The sequence below is a fragment of the Diabrotica virgifera genome, chromosome 7, assembly GCF_917563875.1.
Source record: "Diabrotica virgifera virgifera chromosome 7, PGI_DIABVI_V3a".
Lineage (NCBI taxonomy): Eukaryota > Metazoa > Arthropoda > Insecta > Coleoptera > Chrysomelidae > Diabrotica > Diabrotica virgifera.
This window is the reverse complement of record NC_065449.1, coordinates 200,988,115-201,006,893: the sequence shown is the minus strand read 5'-3', so window position 1 is coordinate 201,006,893 and position 18,779 is coordinate 200,988,115.

The window sequence follows — 18,779 nt, the reverse complement described above, 5'->3', positions numbered from 1 at the left end:
TTGTTACTTTCGCCGTCCATGGTATCTTTAGGATACGGCGATAAAGCAACATTCATTTCGAATGCTTCTAATCTGCTTATATCCCTCGTTTTGAGTGTCCAGCCCTCTATGCCATATAGCAGCACCGACCACACGTAGCATTTAGTAAAACTAAGTCTCAGTGTAAGGTCGAACTCTGAGCAGGTCAGTACCTTTCTGAATTTTACATAAGCTTGTCGAGCTTGCTCAATGCGACATTTTACTTCCCTGTCCGATGCCCAGTCTTCAAAAAGCCACGTTCTTATGCCAATGATCATGAATTTGGTCTTTTTGGTATTAATCTCTAATCCCACATTCGCTTACTGTATTCTCCGATTATAGTGACAAGTTGTTGAAGATGTACTATGTTGTCACAAATTAAGACAGCATCATCAACATATCGTATGTTGTTGATCAATACTCCATTCACTTTGATTCCCATCTCTGCATCTTCCAATAACTCTTGAAATATAGCTTCTGAATAAATGTTAAATAAAAGAGGGGAAAGCACACATCCCTGCCGAACACCCCTTCTTATATGTATGAGTTTGGATATAGAATTGTCCATTTTTAATTGTGCTGCCTAATACCAGTACAAGTTTCAATGCATCTTATGTATTTTTGGTCTATATCAAGTTTCTTGACGATCTGCATTAACTTGTGATATTGGACGCGATCAAACGCTTTCTCGTAATCTAGAAAGCACAGGAATACGTCCTTCCTCTGATCGTAACAATTTTGAACCAACACCTGTGTTGATACTATTGCTTCTCACTGATGTCCCATTCATATTTTTTGTATAATCTTTGAATCCGACACCTGAAAGAGTGAAAGGTGAAAAGTGGAAGGGGAGAAAGTATAATCTTTGATATAGTATTTTCAAGAATATTTTTAAAGTGTGACTCATCAGGCTAATGAGTCTGTTAGATCGAAAAACTAAAAAATATGTGTTCAATAGTTTTGAAAAATGTATCGAATGATAACAAACATGACCCCCAACGGAGAGGGGTGGGGGGTAAATTTAAAATTTTAAATACAAATCCCGCGATATTTCGCAAAATAAACATTAGATCGAAAAACTGCAAAATATACTTAATCAATATTTTTAAAGATATTCTTCTTTAGCGGCGAATCGATTGAGGGTAAAATTTGATTGATCCGCGCGCATGCGCACACCGACAGTATGGTATTAGTTTTTATACGGGTTCTGATTGGGTGTTGAAATTTTGAAATGATCTGTCAATAATTTGTTAAATATGGAGGTTATCGGTAAACAAAAATATTGTATAATATTAGTTTTTTTTGATGTGTGGACAGAAATAAAATCAAATTTATAATTACAGTGACTTTTTGAATAGTTTTGAAAAGCCGCAGGTACGTAATTCTAAATGTTTCAGTTGCAAATACCTAATAGTTTCAATACCTCTCTATTTGGAAAATGTAAACAAAAAAATGTAGTTACCTATTAGTAGGCAATGCTTTAATTTACATAATCTGATTACGAACAAACTTTCTACAAATCTTCATCTCATATGTCATATATCGTTTTCTTACTCTATATTTAGTTGTATTTTATTTCGACAAAAATCAAACTAATAATTTTATTAAATTCATATAAATTTATGGTGTAAACGTTCAGTTTGTGTGTATTCCCATATGACGTATACGAGAGTTTGGTGCAGTTTGAAATGGCGTCAACTTTCGTACGGCGCGGTACGTGAAGTGGGTTCAAGCCCCAAGCAAGTTATTATTTTATTATTTTTTTTTATAGATTTTATGATTGCAAGTGTATTATTATATAATTTTTGAAGATATTCTTCTTTCTTGAAAGTGGTAGATAAGAAAGTTAGTTTGATTTTTAAATAAAATAAGTACAAATAACCTTTTAAGTATATTTACTTCGTTTAAATTACCTATTATATAATAGAAGAATATCTTCTTACGTGCGTACAAAGTACACACACATTATTTTTTGAAAAATCTATCAAATGGTACCAAACACGACCCCCACGAAGGTGGGGTGGGGGGTTACTTTAAAATCTTAAATAGGAGCCCAAATTTTTATTCAAGATTTGCATTCTTTACGTAAAAATAAGCAACTATTATTCGAAACATTTTTTCAAATTATGGATAGATGGCGATATAATCGGAAAAAACGATTGTTGGAAATGGAAAATTAAATTAAAAATGGAAAGTCCCCACTGAAACGGAAAACTTTACTTAACTTTTTTTGGTTTTAGGACCTACTCTTCACAACCCAATGGATCCCAAAAGCGCTCCAGTGACTGCACATTTAGCATACTTCGCTCCCCTACTATAATAAAATAAAGGATATATGGCGCTTTATAAGAGGCCAAAGAACGGTGGTGAAGAAACTAATAGAATCAAAACAAATAGAAAATGATACATTGGTTGAATATATAAAAAATCTCTATACAGAGAAAGAACAACTGACGCTATAACCTGAAACACCTGAAGTTACCACAAATTGAAGAAGTTTATATAAATACACGGGAAGTTCCAAAAACACTTAAAAACCTAAAGAACAGAGAAGCTACAGGTAAACACAGAATACTAAACGGATTACTGAAATATTGTGGAGAAGCAATGATACAACTATTATCATCATCATCATCATCAGTGGCGTTACAGCTCTTTATAAGCCAAAGCCTTCTTCAGAACCATCCTCCATTCGCCCCTGTCTCTGACAACTCCTCTCCATGCTCCAATTCCAATAGATTTCAAATCAGTTTCTATATTGTCTTGGTACCTAAGTCTCGGTCTTCCTCTTGCTCGTTGTCCTATCGGCCCTCTTCGGTCAAAAACTTTTCTGACTATGACATCTTCCTCTCGCCTGATTACATGACCTATCCATCTAAGGCGTGCTACCTTAATGAATTGTACAACGTCAGGTTCTCCAAAATTTCTATACAACTTAATGTTATAACGCCTGCGCCACAAACCTTGTTCTTTTATGCCACCATAATTCGTCTTAGGATTTTTCGCTCAAAACGTTTGAGCAGTTCTTATTCATTCTGAGTAAGTGACCAAGTTTCAGAGCCATATGTTACCACTGGTCTTATTAGTGTTTTGTTGACAGTCAATTTAATTTTTCTAGGTATTTTTGAGGCGATCTGTCTTCTTAAGCCATAGGAGCACTTACTGGCGAGCACTATTCTTCTTTTAATTTCTTGACTGATATTGTTATCTCTATTTAGCAGCGAGCCTAAGTATATGAAGGTGTCGACACCTTCCAGTTCTAGGTCGTCAATTATTATTCTTGTAGGTATCGGGTTGCTTGACCTAGTGTAACACATATATTTAGTCTTTTGAACATTTATATTTAGCTCCATTCTCTGTGCAGATGCTCTTAACGACCGAAATGCTTCAGTCAGAGATTTTTTAGATCTATCTATGATGTCTATGTCATCGGCGTATTCGACAATTTGTACTGAGTTGGTAAATATAGTACCATTCGTATTAATTTTGGACTCTCGAATTATTTTTTCTAATGCCACGTTATAGTCCATCACCCTGTCTTAGTCCATTTTTGCAATGGAAGGGTCTTGAGAAATCGTTTTGGATTTTTACCATGCTCTCTGCTCCTGGTGGGTGTCGACGCCGAACTCTAGGGTTTTTTCAAGGATCTGCCTCACTGTAAATATCTGGTCCGTTGTAGATTTATTAGGACGGAAACCGCACTGATATCCTCCTACTATTTCTTCAGCGTAGGGAGAAGTATTTTGTACAATACGTTGGACAACACTTTATGTGCCATATTGAGTAGAGTGATGCCTGTATAATTATCACACACCATCTTGTCTCCCTTTTTGTGTAGAGGACACAGTACACCCAACTTCCAGTATGTGGGTGTTTCTTTCTGTTGCCAAATTGCAGTTATCAGTTTATGCATGTGTTTCAAGAGGGTGTCGCCGCCGTTTTTGAAAAGTTCAGCAGGGAGATTATCCGAAACGGGGGCTTTGTTATTTTTAAGTGTTAAGATGGCTTCTCTAATTTCTTTTTCGGTGAGAAGTGGCTGCTGATCATCTTCATTAATTTGAAACATGGGATCCTCTATCTCGCCATCTTCATGATTGCCACTAAGCAGTTCTTCAAAATGTTGCACCCATCTGTTTAGTATCCGTTCCTTGTTACTAATTATAGAGCCGTCCCTCTCTTTACATGCTATTATTCTATGTTTGAAGTCTTTTTTTCAGCTATTTATCTGTTGGTATTTGGCAACGAAATTGTTAACTAGCACAATGGGAAAGACACACGAAAATTCTGCCAACAGACACAACTATTAACAACATTAATTAACAAAATTACTACTACTATCGGTTTGCAGCACTCTCCGATGCCTTCCGACCCATAACTGTCTTTCCTCTAGTTCTTTTTAAACTTACTCACTGCAGCTTCTTCTCGATCGTCCTCTTTTCCTTCTCCTTTGAAGTGTTTACGGCAAAATTTGTTTAGGGATCCTGTCATCTGGCATTCTCTGTACATGACCCTACAATATTGATTGTTCTATTTTTATGTCACCAATTATTGTATGTGTGACTCACATCATTTCTCATATTCTCTCATGTGGTATCCGATCTCTTTTTGATTTGTCTACTGCTCTTCTCCAGAAGTCCATTTCTGTTACTAGTAACATTTTCTCTGTTATTTGTTTCAGTGATCAAACTTCACTGCCATTGGTGATTATATACAGTTTTAAGTATGATAGTGTATATGAGTTGTTTGTTCGCTTTAGATATTGTTTGGTCCCACAGAATGCCGTTCACCATAGATATGGCTTTTCTACCCTGTATGTTTGTATGTTTATGTTTACAGCCACATCTAGTGTTCCATCTTGAGTTATCTTCATGGCTAAGTACTTGTATTAATCACAGTGTTATTTTCTACCCCATCGACTAATGTAATGGACTGCTTTATCCCTCCAATACACATGGCTTCAATTTTCATGGTGTTGACTTCGAGACACCATTTGTATATTCTTCTATTAGCTTCCGCGTCATGTAACTCAATTCATCATGATCCTGAGCAGTCAAAATTTGGTTATAAGTGAATCATAAAGTGTATAGTGTTGTCTCGTCATTGAGAGGGATTGCCCTGCCATTAGGTACATTTTCTTTTCCACAGCTCGAGTGTTTGTTCCAGATTAATTTTGAAAAGTTTAGGCCAAATAAAGCAGCCCTGCTTCAATTATTTTGTGACTTTAAATCCCTCAAACATCCTTAATCCAGTTTAAATTTTTGCAGTCGTTCCATTATACATGCTATGATATCACTGAAAGTAGACTGATGGTGTATACGAGAAAATTTCATCTACAGGCCTGCCTGGTTTATGTATTGAGATAATTTGTGCTACTTTCTAAAAAAGGAGATGGTAACCACTTTTTAAGGTGATACAGTAGCGATCAACAGGTAGCAAAAACGCGTTCCAAGATTGCGGCTGTAATTTTGAATATTTTTTCGAGATATTTGGCACACGTATTTGTAATATAATAAAGAATGGCGGTACAGAGCCCAATTTGAAAAACATATTAATATGTGGAAATTACTCTCTAATTAAATACAATATTAAAAAACGAGCCTGTACCGCCATTAAGAAGAACAAAAAAATATACTTTCTTCAAATAAACTTTTCAAATAAACATTTTGGAACTAATAAAATTTTTTATTTCATTAGTAGTTCCAAAATGACACAAAATCTAGGCATCGGATAAAAAAGTTTATTTGAAGAAAGTGTATTTTTTTGTTCTTCTTAATGGCGGTACAGGCTCGTTTTTTTAATATTGTATTTAATTACATAGTAATTTCCATATATTAATATATTTTTCAAATTGGGCCCTGTACCGCCATTCTTTATTATATTACGAATACGTGTGCCAAATATCTCGAAAAAATATTCAAAATTACAGCCGCAATCTTGGAACGTGTTTTCGCTACCTGTTGAACGCTACTGTTTCCTCTTAAGAGTAGGTACGTTAAAAATCCGTGCCAAATATTGCACTGCTTTCTTGGTAAATTCTTTTAGAATTCTTGCAGTGATCAAGACGAACTCTGGGGACTTTCTCGGATTTAGATCTATTTAATTTTTTTTTAAACTTGTTTGGCAGTGAATTTTTCTAATGGTGCTTTTAGTTGGTATAGAGCTTCTAAATACAATTGATTATTATCTTTTGCATCGAGGTTGTTGTTTTGAGCATGTGGTTAAAACGCTTCTTCCAGGTATTTAGCAAAGACTTTACCATTTTCTTTGTTGCTTAGATAGAATCTAGTTATATGTAGTAAAGTCTTCCAGTCAACATATATCGTAAAATGTCTAAATAAATTGACTGTATCCTGGAATTTGCTCCTTTTGCAATAAATTAAGTGAACTATACATATACTCGTCCAAAGGGTAGAACCTCACATAACAAACTCTAATGGCAACTAACTCGACATTGCAACCCGTGTGAGGAGTGTCCTGTGATCCCTGAAGTTAAATCTAGGAATATTTTAAATATCAGATATTTTTTAACAACAAAATGTAAACAATTTAAAAACTTTATAACATTTAAATGGTTTTTACCCAAATATCTTGGTGGCTCAGGTATATACATTAATCCGTAATACTGATGATGGAATTATTATTCCGTAAACGTTCCGTGATGTAGCTCCTTGTAGGAATTTTTATAAATATAAATTTTACGTAGGAATTTAACCTTTTATTTTTATTTACAGCCAGCTACAGGAATTTATTTTCCTGGTGATTAAAAATTGCTATTCCCTGTCATGATGTAATATTAATACACCGGTCTAAATTATTTTAATTGAAAAAAGTGTGCTTTGTGGCCTGAATACAATAAAACTCAGTATCCGATAAAACTAAACATTTTTAATACTCACCATTCAAAATACATTCCATACAATGTTAGCCATACGTAATGGAAATCACAGTCAACTATGCCTACATTGATAACCACGGTAGAAAAAATAGACTTTTTTCAATAACAAAAGTTCCATTTATTCCTCCCACTTTTTAAAAATGGTGTTTTTTCAAACCGAACCCAGAAACTTTTTCAATTATATCCAATTTCCCTTTTTTTATGCAGCTTTCAGTAGCAGTTATTTTTTAATATCGTGTAAAAGCAGATTTTACCTCAGTTTTTATGTAACTCATAACAAAGAAAAAACATTTTTTAGGGAAACAAAAAAGAACATTAAGAAATTTTGTGCTAGCTTTAATTCTATATTTGTTTAATGCTAAGATCCTACCCACTAGCATGCCTTATAGACGAGCGGCACACCTAATTTTAGGCTTAGAAATCGAAAAAGCGACCATGATAGGTGAATGGCAAATTTTCGTCATTCTTTATATATTCGAAGTCGCTGAATCCGAATATGAAGTTTCTTTTTATCTAGAATTGGTGGCACATGTTCAAAAATCAAATTTTTTTTCAAAAATGCGAAATATCAATTTTGATGATCTCTCATATTTACCTCGCTGTATCTTTGGTCGCGGTAAATATTTTCTTTTAAAAATTTTACTGTATAATTTTTGAAGTATTTAGATAACAACGAGCTTTTTCCAAAATGTTAAAACAAATTTAAAAAAAAAGTTGTTAATTTTTAAACATTTTATCGTCAGATTTCTTTGGTTTCATGTTTACTTAAAAAAGTTGAGTGATAAACTTTTTAAAGTCAAAAGGCAGATATCGAGCACTGAATTTAATTAAATCTTGACCTGGGCAAGATTTAATTAAATTCAGTGCTCGATATCTGCCTTTTGACTTTAAAATTCATTTCTTCGAGCATTCAACCATTTCCTAATAAACTTTTTAGGTTATGATTTTAGCCAACACAGCAATATTATATAATTCACCAAAATGGTGTAAATTTTTACTGAAGAATATGTGGACCATATAGAACAATTTGTTGTTGGACGGAAACTTTAATTTGGGATGACGGGGTTAAGCCTTTTTTGGACCAATTATACTATACTACCTTCGTAACTTTGGAACCGTTCGTTTTACAAGGATTGTGCATAGGACCTTTTTTGTTAAAAATTTAATATAGAACATTTTTGTATAGAACATTGTTCACGCTAATCCGCTTAGTTTTAGAAATATTGATGAAAAACTCCTAATTTACCAACTTCTCCCTCACCTCCCCCCAAACCCGAAGCTCAAAATGGTGTGACTTTTTACTGAATAATATATGGACCATATAGAACAATTTGATGTTGAACGATAACTTTCACTTTGGATGTCTGGATTTGGGTCTAGTTATACCATACTATAACTAAGTAACATAATATACGATTAAAATAACTGCTAAGTAAATTGAGGTTCTGTTTTAATTTGATGATCTGTTAAAATTAATTACTCAGTCATTTGACAACCGATTTTAAAATACTTTATATCGCTGGACAGATGAATGACCGTTCTTCCAATTTAGAAAAAAATACACTTGGTTTTTCATTTAAAAAAAGTCAACAACGTTTTTTTTTTCAAATATTTGCCATTTTTTTAAAGCGATATAAAAATTAAATCCATTCAAACAAAACATTTACTAAAATAAAACATTTCAGCGAAAACCGCATATTATGTATTTCTATCTTGAGGCGTTTAGAAGTTATAGGCTGTTAAATTGGGGGAAAATATAAGTGGCTCCCGGTATAGAAAATTCTAAATTTATGAAAATACTGCATTCTCGCATTTATAATCTTTGTGAGGGGATAGCTGTGGACGAACAGTTTGGTTTCCGAAACGGTACGGGTACTTGGAAAGCCCTTTTTGCATGCGAATACTTTTGCAAAAGAGCATTGAGTTTAGAAAAAATATCTACATATTATACTTTATAGATTTCTTAAAAGCCTTTGATAGAGTACCACATACATTACTATTTCAATGCTTGGACTTAGTTGGTTTGGACACGTACGATATTAGATTGCTCAAAAATCTTTATTACAATCAGACCGCTCGTAATAAGTTGGACCAAGAAGTTTCAGCTAAAGTTTCTATTATGCGTGGTGTCAGACAGGGATGTGCTATTTCACTAACATTGTTCAATGCCTACACCGAACCAATTTTTAATCAAGCGTTAAATAATCGTCTCGAAGGTGTTAGGGTTTGCTCACTACGGAGACCAAAGGATGGTATCCTATCCTAGAGCATGGTATCGTACTCTTCATATTCGTAAATTCTCGCATTTAAAATAATATATTTATTTTACCTGGCGATCGAAACTATATTATCGATCGCTATGTAAAATAATTTCATTACTTTGAATGCCAGAATTCACGAATATGAAGAGTAGAATACTATGCTCTAGGCTAGGATACCATACTTCGGTCTCCGTAGTGAGCACACGTTTAAAATCGGTGGTGAAATCATTAATAACATCAGATACAAAGATGACGTAAGTAGCAGTGCAGTAGAAGTCTTTCATTGACCACACGTCTAAGAGTATTAAAGCGCTACGTCTGGTCCGTTTTGTTCTATGGATGTGAAACTTGGAAAACAAAAGTGAATAATCTCATCAAATTAAAGTGTTCGAGTTGTGGTGTTACCGTCACATGCTCAGAATCCCATGGACAGCACACATATCCAACGAACCTGTGCTGAAGACCATGCACAAAGAGCGAGAATTGATCAACGTCACAAAAATGAGAAAGGTCCATTACTTCGGTCATATAATGAGAGGACCTAAATATCGTTTACTCCGGTCGATAATTCAGGGCAAAATCAACTGATAACACTGAGTCGAAAGAAAACAATTGTCCTGGCTGCCTAACATTAGACAAGGACAGGTCGAACGGTCGAGGAATTGTTTCATATAGCTGCCGACCGAAAAACCTTTCATAAGCTAGTTAATACGACGATAGCCAACGCTTCAAAACAAGCACGACACACAAAGAAGAAGATATATTGTTATGATCTGCTTTCTATTACTTTTATATTAATTATTATTTATTTGATCAATTATTTAATTAACGCAAATCATACATAAAAATATTAAGAAAAAATTTCAGGGTGACTTTTGTCAAAAAAAATTTAATTACATTCTCTTAGGTTATACTTATCCTTTCTCGTGGCTTCAGTATCTCTTAGTTGATCCTTATCGGGATAAAATAGGAAAAGGAAATAAATAGAAAAATCATAAATAAACACATACAAATACCTTAATTACCAAAAGCAATGCTCTATAAATTTATCAATTAAATCCTGTGGGCATAACTGTCCAAAAGAAACTTTTACCATATAAATTAATCTAATTCAAACAAATATGTATCGCTTTGTTCTTGATACCCTTAATAAAAAACAAGCTAAACAAACAAATTTGGTATTCGCAAATTACTTATACTTCCTGTTAAATTTTTGAAATATTGGAATCTTAAATGCATATGCTTTTACGTAAAAAAATTAACTTCTGATTATAAAGAAAATCTATCACATAGGTTATTGACTGACCTTTTTGATTCACACACAATGATGTCTCCTCTTGACCCAAATAGCTCCTCCTTGTTGATTATGTTAGGCTACCAATCAAAGCCCTCTCCGTTCTCAGCAAAAATCCAGCAGCATACCAGCAACTATTTCTCCAAAACACAAGCCAGGCCTCTTTTTGCCAGTACTCGTTCAATAAATTCCAAAACTTTCTCCTCTCTTTCTCTCAACAATAATCTCCTGAGACCCAAGTATCTTTTTTACTTGGTGTCACAAATAATTTTAAAAACGATAATTCTTGTAACTTACTCTCTTGGACTTTACAGAATCAAAGAGGTATTTCTTCTCGATTTGATTTGTCTCTCGTTCCACTTTTCAGCTACTCTCCCTATCAACACAATCACTAGTACTTGCTTCTGAACTACTCACGAAAACTTTTGACTGCTCATCTCGAATGCCGGTAACACAATAATCTTTTCTTTTCCAAACTGTCTCAACATTCAAACAAAAAATTGGAAAGAAATCCTTTGTAAAAGGTATAAAATTTTTTTATTAAAAATCACTTAAAAGGGCTACATCATAACAAAACGTTTTCGATTTTTATAAAAAATCATCATCAGTGTTCGATAAACTGGATGCTAGCTGAGCCACAAAAGAAAAATATCTGGGTAAAAACCCTTTACATATTTTTTCTTTTGTGATATTTCTATTTTTTCTGATTGTGATATTTTTCTTTTGTGGCTCAGCTAGCATCCAGTTTATCGAACACTGATGATGATTTTTTATAAAAATCGAAAACGTTTTGTTATGATGTAGCCCTTTTAAGGGATTTTTAATAAAAAAATTTTATACCTTTTACAAAGGATTTCTTTCCAATTTTGTGATTGATGGTATACAGCCAACTACAGGAAAACCTTTTCTTTTCCTTGTGGATTCAAACAAAACTTTCCCCATTCCAAATTGCCAAGCCAATCAGAAACATTTCTCTCTCCACTCTTCCTCTGTTTCATTCGAAAAAATCCAGTCATTCTATCAAACAATACTTCTACTCAAAACTTATAACTTTTCGGAAATTATCTAAATATTCCTATCATTAAACAAACATATTTAAAATTCCAATTCTCTTTACCTCTATTTTTCTAAAAACTAATAATTACATCTATATACCTGTGGTTTGACCTTTCCCGTATTAAACAATCGGTTTAAAATAATAATCCTAAATAACTTTCACTTCACTTTTATTTACAAAAATGCTTTTAATATTCTTCATGGAAAAATTCATTAAGGAGAAACCACCTTTCGTTGAAAGCTAACTTCTAATAAATATTTACAAATCAATATACATGGTTTATCAAATTTATGTGCCCGCGTTATATTAAAAAAAAATAAAAATTTTTATTCTATCTTTGATTGATAAATTGAAACACAATAATATATTGCTGAAAATTATCTCTACCTTACCGTAAATTTGAGTCACCGAATAACTCATTATGACCACTACCAAAAGAAAGCTAATGATGATTCGGTTCCGGGTATCAGGCAATACCCAGGGTATCGTCTGATACCTGGATACTTTACAAGAAAAAAAAAATAAGTAACGGAAGCAGTCAAGATGAAAAAGAAAACTACTAAAAAGCTGTCTCAATAACCAATCAACGACCATCAACGCACCATCACGTAAATGGCTGAAGTATTTATTGAAAAATTATTTGAATAAAATACTACAAAAATACAATAAGACTTAATACAAAAGGTTAGATGCACAGATGTAGTTTATATACAAAAGGTCTTGAAGAGCACAGGAGCAAAATTTAGGGCTAATGCTTTTTAAATGAATTCACTTTTTTCGAATCCTGAGAAAACGAATAAATATCTTTTGAGAAATTTAAACATAGAATAAAGATTACATTCTTACCGAGGGTCGAAAGTCCCTTAGAATAAAAAAAGTTTCTTTTAAATGAGACATTTAAAATGGAAAATCACAATAAATATTTCATTTTTTTCCTTCCCTATGACTTTAAAATAAACATAATGTAAATTATTAGGGACTTTTGGCCCTCGGTAATAATGTAGTCTTTCATTCTGTGTTTAAATTTTTAAAAAATACTTATTAGTTTTTTCAGGGTTCGAAGAAAATGAATGCATTTAACAAGCATTGACCCGAAATTTTCTGCCTACGCTCTTAAGGTCGCAATTATGGAGCCAAATGACTTATATGACTGTACAACGGTAAGTCAGCAAAAAAATATCTCTAATTTATTTGAAACCACAATATTTTTAAATTATAGTTATTATATGTAGTAGTCCACTACAGCACCAGCAGATCGAAAGAGTAAAAAAGTACACTTACCTAGGAACACTTATAACAGAAAATAATGACTACACTACAGAAATAAAAGTCAGAATGGAAAAAGCACGTTCTAATTTTATAAAAATGAAAAAGGTCCTACTTATGTAGCAAAGATTTAACATTAGCTCTTAAAGTACGCCTAACAAAATGTTACGTCTACAGTGTACTATATTATGGAGTGGAATCATGGACGTTAAATGTAGAGACAATGAGACGACTTAACGCCTTTGAAATGTGGACCTATAGAAGAATTATGAAGGTTTCCTGGGTAGATAGAGTTACGAACATTTATTTATTTATTTATTTATTTTATTTATTTATTGTTTATACATATGACCTGGCCTCTAGTGACTAATCCAGGTCGTTTTTTCCTGATGGGATTACAGATATTTTTTTATATTTTTACATTTTTTACTAAACTACTTAATCTATTTTACAATTTATTAATTAATTTGCCATAATCTATTAATTACATTTAACAAATACATTTAACAAATTTAAATAAACAATATACATTTGTTAAAATATTTTTGGTACTATCAACTCCCTTCTAAGTTATAAAGACAATCCCTCTATTTTCAGAAGAGAGTTGGTAGTCTTTCTTTTTTTTTAAATTAAATGAATTATTTATTGAATTATTATTTTTATTTATTTATTTTATATTGAATTATTATTATTATAATTGTAAATATCTATTTTTGAATTTATATTTTATTTTATTTATTTTAACTTTATCTTACTCAACTTCATCAGGGTTGGATTATTTGTTGTCTTCTTCTATTATTATAGATTTCTTGTTGTTTTTTAGATATTATTTCTGTTAGATTGTTTAATATTTCAAAATATTCTTCATTTTGTAATATATCTTTTATTTCAATTCTTTCTAATTTTCTTCTCATTTCTCTATGTTCTTCATTTTCTATAGTATTTTCACAATGTAACACTATATGTTCTGGTGTACCTAGTTCTCCACATTCACAATATGCATCATCTTTTAAGTTAAATCTTTCCAAATTAGTTGGGTACGGTCCATGTCCTGTTAAAAAGTGTACTAATCCTTGTTTTGGATTAAAATAATTTGGAATGTTTTCTAATATTGGTATAAAATTGTATAAACGTCTAAATTTTGTTGAATTTTCCCATTCATTTTATCTTTTTCTATTTATTATTTCTTTTAATTCTCTTTAATTTCTTATATCTAATCCTATTATTTGTATTATTTTTTCATATTTTTCTTTTTTTAGCTAATAATTACATGCTCTTTCTTGTGTTTCTAAATGCATTGGCATTACTCGAGTTAAAACTGTGAGTGCCTGTGTTGCAGTTGTTCCAAATGCTCCCGTCATTCTTACAAGAAATCCTCTCTGAGCTCTATTTAATTTTTCTGAATTTTTTTATTTATTTATTTTTTTTTATTAAAATTTCAGAGTTACGAACAATGAAAGACTGAGAAGAATAGGTAAAGACAAGGAAGTTGAACTTACAATTAAAGAAAGAAAGCTACAGTATCTCGGACATGTGATGCCAGCGGCAAGGATAGATGGCAGAAGAAGCATCGGAAGAAGACGAATTTCATGGCTGAAGAACCTGAGAGAATGGTTTGGATGTAGCTCAAAACACTATTTAGAACTACTGCCTCAAAAATTAAAATAGTTATGAAGATTTCCAAACTCCGAAGCGGAGATGGCACCTGAAGAAGAAGAAGCAGTCCAAAATACATGGTCCTTTTTGAAAGATGATTAAAAAGTCTTAAAAATGGTTTTAACTGCTTCGTTTGAGCGAGTCTACTAATTTCTGAAAATTTTCAGAGTGCAGGTTGGACGCGTTTCCGCACACCCCATGCCTAAACCTGTAATTCTAGAGCGGTTAGGTTTTGTTATTGCAAAACTATAAAAATTTTATTTCATCAGAAAATCATGGATGTCACCAAGAAATTATTTTGAGAAAAACGAATTTTAAAGTTATAAGACTATTTACGACAAAAAAAATGTGTTGGGAGGTATTAAAGATAAACGTAATGATAGAAAAATATATTGATAATATAAACTAAGGTAAACAAAGCATAAGAGTTAAATTGTTTTTAAGAAAATAAAAAATTAGTCGCGTAATGTCCACTTTTTAAAGAAGAAAACAATGGATGTCACCAAGTACAGGCGTTTAGTCACAGGATTATTCCTGTATTGTTTTTGCTTTTTTGTTCTCTGCTTTTCATCTAAAACAAAATAAAACATTTTAGTTAAAAAATCGTATTTTTTAATTATTTTCTTCATAACCTCCTACATCCTTCCCTTTTTCTTCTTTTTTCCATCACTCTTTTCACTATTAGCCATTATGAGAAAGTAACGGTCGAATCCATCAATTATTATGAGATAATATTATATTGAACTCACACTAAACAATACTGCACAGTTTTCGCAGTTATAAAACAATCTGCTGCTCTGTTGTTATAATTTGTAAACAAACTAACGACTAACCTATCTAAACACGTGTGTATTACAAATCAACCGAAAAATATACATTTTACTACGCAGCGTGCCGACGTGGCAAGTGATATTGCTTGGGTGACAATCATTGTTTTCACCCAATTACGCGTGGACAAATATCGTTTTCTCCCGACATGGTCAATTTAGAAGGCTTAAAATCTCTGAACATTCGATGTTTTCTACCTATTTGAAGGAATGATGTGATAGTATTCGTTAAAATCTAGAGAATGACGTATTTACCTAAATATCACCCAATTGGTGACATCCATGATTTTCTCCCGACACCCTTCATACGTTAAAATAAAATAAATTATTTTTGTTGGACACAAAAAAAGGGCGCGATCGTAGATTCCGACACGACAAAATGTCACTCTAACGCGGTAGTTTTGTTATTATAAAACTCTTAATTTTCAATTGAAAGTACTTATATTTAATTAATAAAGATTGTCGATCTCTTGTGCGACAAGACAGCCTCGTTACGTTAGTCCGACAACTTAATAGTAGGGGAGGAAAGTATGCTAAATTTGCAGTTACTCGAGCGTTATGGAAACCTATTGAGTTGTGAAGGGTAGTTCCTAAAACCAGAAAAAGGTAAGTTAAGTTTTTCATAAAGTTATTTTCAAGATTATAGCTCCACCTATCCATAATTCGAAAAAATGTTTCGAATAAAAGTTACTTATTTTTACGTAGGGAATCCAAATCTGCAATAAAAAATGGGGGCTGTAACCCCTCACCTCACCTCAGTGGGGGTCGTGTTTGGTGTCATTCGAAATTTTTCTCAAAAATATTGAATACGTGTATTTTTCAGTTTTTCGATCTGATGTTCATTTCGCGAAATATAGCGGGGTTCGTATTTAAAATTTTAAATTTACCCCCCACTCCTCTCAGTGAGGGGTCGTCTTTGGTATCATTCGATAGATTTTTGAAAAATATTGAACAAGTATTTTCTAGTTTTTCGATCTGACGTTCACTCTATCCATCGTGTCGTGTACTTAACTTACCTTACCTTAATCTGACCCTCTATTTTTTTTCGGACCCCCTTAACGAGCTCCTCTGTATTAAGAGCCAATATATGGTAGAGGTACATTTACAGGGTACAAAGTTCCTCTCCATGTGATAATCCGACGCGCTCGAGTAACTGCAAAAATTCCCGCTGGGGCTCCCCTACCATAAATATGTTAATGACGCGGGACGCAGAAACGCGTCCAACCTGCACTCATAAATTGTTCAGAAAGTGGTAGACTCGCTCAAACTAAGCAGTTGAAACCATTTTTAAGACTTTTGTAATCTTCTTCCCAAAAACGATGTACTGTGAACTTATAGTTTTGGTAGTTTACACAAATCAACATAATATACCACTGTGCCACCACAGGAAAGTGTCCTCGCGCCAATTATATACGACATATACACCAACGACCAACCCATACACCAACAAATAAGGCAATTTATTTACGCTGATAATACAGCTGTGGCAGCTCAGGGAATAACCTTCAATGAAGTCGAAGTGAAACTGACAGATGCTCTGGGAGACTTAGCTCTATTCTACGATAAAAACTATCTGAAACCCAATCCCACAAAAACCCAGGTATGTGCTTTCCACCTTAGAAACAAATATGCCCGAAGGCCGCTGGAGGTGGAATGGCGTGGTCAGATGCTGGAACACAACGAGACGTAAAAATAACTTGGCGTCCGTCTGGATAGAACTCTGTCTTACCGATACCACTGTCAAGATGTCAAGAAGAAAGTACGTGCCAGAAATAATATCATCCGCAAGCTAACTATTACAAAATGGGGAGCACAACCACACACTCTCCGCACTTCTGCCTTAGCATTATGTTTTTCGGTCGCGGAGTTTGGAGCACCAGTATGGGCAAACTCTGCTCGCGCAAAGAACGTCGACGTGGCTCTAAATGAAACGCTTCGTATAATATCGGGTTGCCTGAAACCGACACCTATCGAAGAGGTATACCCCATAGCTGGGATTGCTCCAATACCTATCAGGTGGAAGGTCACGTTAGAGGTAGAACGAAAAAAGCAGGAGACAGACCGAAGACACCCCTTATATGACTACCAAATTCAGCCAAACAAACTAAGATCTCGGAAAATCTTCCTGAAAACATCAAGATCCATCCCCGAAGCGCCAGAGAGGCGCCTAATACACCTATGGCAAGCGTCAGCTACCGCAACACATTTTCCTCCCTCAGAGGAAATGGCTGCTGGACACAATTTACCGTATCCGACTTGAAAAGCCCTAAACAGACTAAGAACCGGCGTTTCACGTTGTGCTGGTAATCTGAAAAAATGGGGATACCAGGAGGATGATACCTGCGACTGTGGTGCGGTTCAGACCAGCCGGCATTTACTATCATGCAGAGATGAGAGAGACCTGCACAGAAGAAGACTTAATTATAGCAAATGACAGGGCCATCTATGTGGCCAAACATTGAAAATACAGAATTTAAAGTTGTTGGTGTTTAGGACACGGAAAGTAAGAAAGTAAGTAATATATCACTATCTAAATGAAACTCTAATTTAGCTTTAATGGCATTGTTGCAAACGCAGCTTAGAGATAAGATCTTTCATCATAGTACTTAATTACTTCGTCGCTGTTATTTACTAATACCGTCGGTTATTATTCAAGACTTAACTCCATCATAATATAGTTTAACGTAGTTAGAAGTTTTAGAGAAGTTTTTGTGCAAATTACGTTAAAGTTCTTACCGAACAATCTATACCTAAATGTCGATAGTTAGTCTCAAAAGGTAATTAATTGCAGACTTATAATATATTCCATTGGTAGTAGATTAATAACCAAAACTATGAATTTCTTCTAAAAGAAACTAAAAGATAAAAATATTGTATATACGAGGCTAGTTCAATTGACACGCATCTTTGATACAAAAAAAATTGTTGGTAATTATTATACATACAAACAGTTACCACTGCAACGAAGGCATAGATACCATTGTATTACGTACCGATGTACACCCTGCTTAGATAATTCTTGTAGATGTTAATCGAAGAATTCTTTTTCGGTATTTTGTAGTTCTTCTTTCGACTGAAAGCGATTACCATTTGGTGCCTTTTTCAGTGACCTAAAGATATGAAAATTGCATGGTGATAAATCGGAATTATAGGGAGAGTACTCTAATATCGTCCATCTCTCTTGTTGTAGGATTTCTTTCATTACTGTGGCAACAAGGATATTGATCATTGAAACGAGAGAGCTGAATATCATAGAAAATTTATACTGGAAGCAAAAAAGCAAAATCATTAGTAAACTGAAGAATACAATTCGTTATGCTGGTGACATAGGATATTATCAATCTTGTACGATAGTATCCAGGGCCTTCAAGAGATTATATAAATACGACTGGAAGAAAAATGAGACCAAAGCTAACTGTTGTTAAGACAAAATTTACTAAGCACAACAGTGCTTTCGTGTAAATACATCGACAAAACATTGAGGTAGTTCTCTCATCTTCCTCAT